Here is a 2,176-nt window from a genome sequence, read left to right as displayed (position 1 = left end):
GTACAGTAAGTGTAAGATATTCTAGAGCCCCTTACAACTGGTTGTATTATTTTTGAAATTCAGTGGTGAGAGTATTACTAAAGGAATTTGAGATGGTACATGGTGTTGACAGTTTTTACTATTTTCCAGTTTTGAACGATGCAAGAATCACATTAAGTGTGGTGACTAAGATAAGCGGCAGAAGCCAAACTTCTAGCTACTTTCTGCAACATGAGAAATTAGTGATGTCCAATCCTAGAGCGCAAGACTTCAGTTGATGTTTTCTCCAAGAAACAAATCTTTGCCTGAGATAGTAAAGATTATTTTTAAATGTTCCTTAAAAAAAGATATTATGTGTTGCTTTGTCCTTCACAAGGCAGTAAAGATTATGAAATTCAACATAAACATTAATATCAATTTTAATTTTATGAATAGGCAGTAATTTTTTGTGATTTCAGCTACATGTGCAATATCATGTTGATAAATAGTTATATTTGACGTTAAAATTTTTAAGAGCCTATAGATGAGATTTTCAAACCTGTACCAGTACGTATGTGTAGTCAATTGCTTCCTGATCCTGTTGATGCTGAGAGTAGTATTTTGATCTGAGGATACCAATCTTGATTTGATGTTGATGATGCAGCTATGGATTGGTTTGATGGCGAGTCTTTGCTGAGCAATAATACTTTCTTGCTATATGATGGGTTGCCCCACTTTCAGGATACTAAGCTTGATTTGTTGTTGATGCTGCTGCAAAGGATTGGGTCAATCGTGAGTTTTTGATTGTTTGATTCCAACATTCAATCTTTTCCGCAGCTCAGGGCATTATTTTTCCCCATGTCCAAATTATGAGCACACTTCACACTTTGGTTGAAATCTTGGGTTCCTCCCTCTTCCTCATCCTTGATTTTTGTAGAATCCTCTGTTTTGGGTATGATCTTTCATTTGAAAGTACTTTGATGGTTGATGTCAATGTTATGCTTGTATTGCTTGTGTCTGAATATTGTTTCATATAGCGAGAAAGGGAGTTCCCTCTTCTTATTGAGTGGACTTTAGAAAGGTCAGTTGTTGAATCTTTTGAGTTGTTGTGATACTGTCATTGAAGCTCCATCATGCGGATTTGATTCCGCCCAACGACATATCTCTAGGTTATCCCAAGCTACATGTGTTGATTTAGTTTTATTAATATAAGGAATGACAGATTCTGAATAGTTTGATGGAGAAAACCCACTACTTGTTGATCTATTATCCACCGTTTCTTAAACTCGTGGTTCTCTTTTGGATTTCCCTGGTCGTCTGAAATGGAGATTGTAGGAGGGAAATATTTTGTGAACTACTTTAAATCATACCCATTAAGAAGAGGAAGCATTGCAATTTTATAAGTTTGGTAATTCTCACTATTAAGCTTCACATAAAAAATTGGTCTGGTCAGAATAACCCTTGGGACTTGTCCCATAACTCCCATGCAGGTGGCAAGCGTGGAAGAGCAAGGCATTCCAGCAAAAGAAGTTGCTTCAGACATGAGGATTTTGAAGCTCACCATGGCTCTGATACCATATAGAGAATCACTCTAGCTTGGGAGCAAGAAGGGAGCTGAAAGGAGAAGGATCAGTTGTAATCATCTGTAAATCCCACACAGTTAACATTAAGTTGGTTTGCATTTATAACACAATATGTTGCCATTTTACTGTTCATTTCAAATCTTATTATCGTCGGGATAACTGAGTATGAAGGCTATACAAAGATTTAATCCTAGCAGTTGAAATGTTTCCCACCGAGGTGTGATCCTTGCCATCTATCTTTTATCCTATCTAGATTAAAATTTATACCGAATCCTAGGCACTGGTTCTCATAACGAGAATAGGAGTACATGTTCAATTATTACCAGCTAGTCTTTCTTATAAGTCCTAATGGTCCATCTGGCAGCAGACGTGCGCCAACTTTGCTGACTGTCTCAAATCTGGTCTCCTGGGCTCACAGATGCAACTGACTGTCAATCGTTCGAGCACAAAACTCAATAAAAAGCTCTTTCCAACGCCATTTCCAAGATCATTTGGGATTTTATTCAGCCTAAATGCAAGTTAAGGTGAGGCATGTCAGCTGAATAAGGTGCGGTTTGCTTGGTTTAATCGTTATTTTATTCCTACTGAAAAGTACCACGGAACAATGGAGAGAAGAATTTATTAGATATTTCAGA

General features: G+C 37.2%; 1 long non-coding RNA gene across 1 annotated transcript; it reads left to right on the top strand.

Moving 5' to 3' along the window:
- Positions 1–504: 504 nt before the first annotated feature.
- Positions 505–1,663, top strand: LOC144707747 (uncharacterized). The gene is made up of 2 exons (XR_013582533.1): positions 505–750; positions 1,449–1,663. It is a non-coding gene; the product is annotated as an uncharacterized LOC144707747 (long non-coding RNA).
- Positions 1,664–2,176: the final 513 nt, after the last annotated feature.

The sequence above is a fragment of the Wolffia australiana genome, chromosome 9 (assembly GCF_029677425.1).
Source record: "Wolffia australiana isolate 7733 chromosome 9, ASM2967742v1".
NCBI classification, from domain to species: Eukaryota; Viridiplantae; Streptophyta; class Magnoliopsida; order Alismatales; family Araceae; genus Wolffia; species Wolffia australiana.
This window is presented reverse-complemented; position numbering and strand designations above follow the sequence as displayed.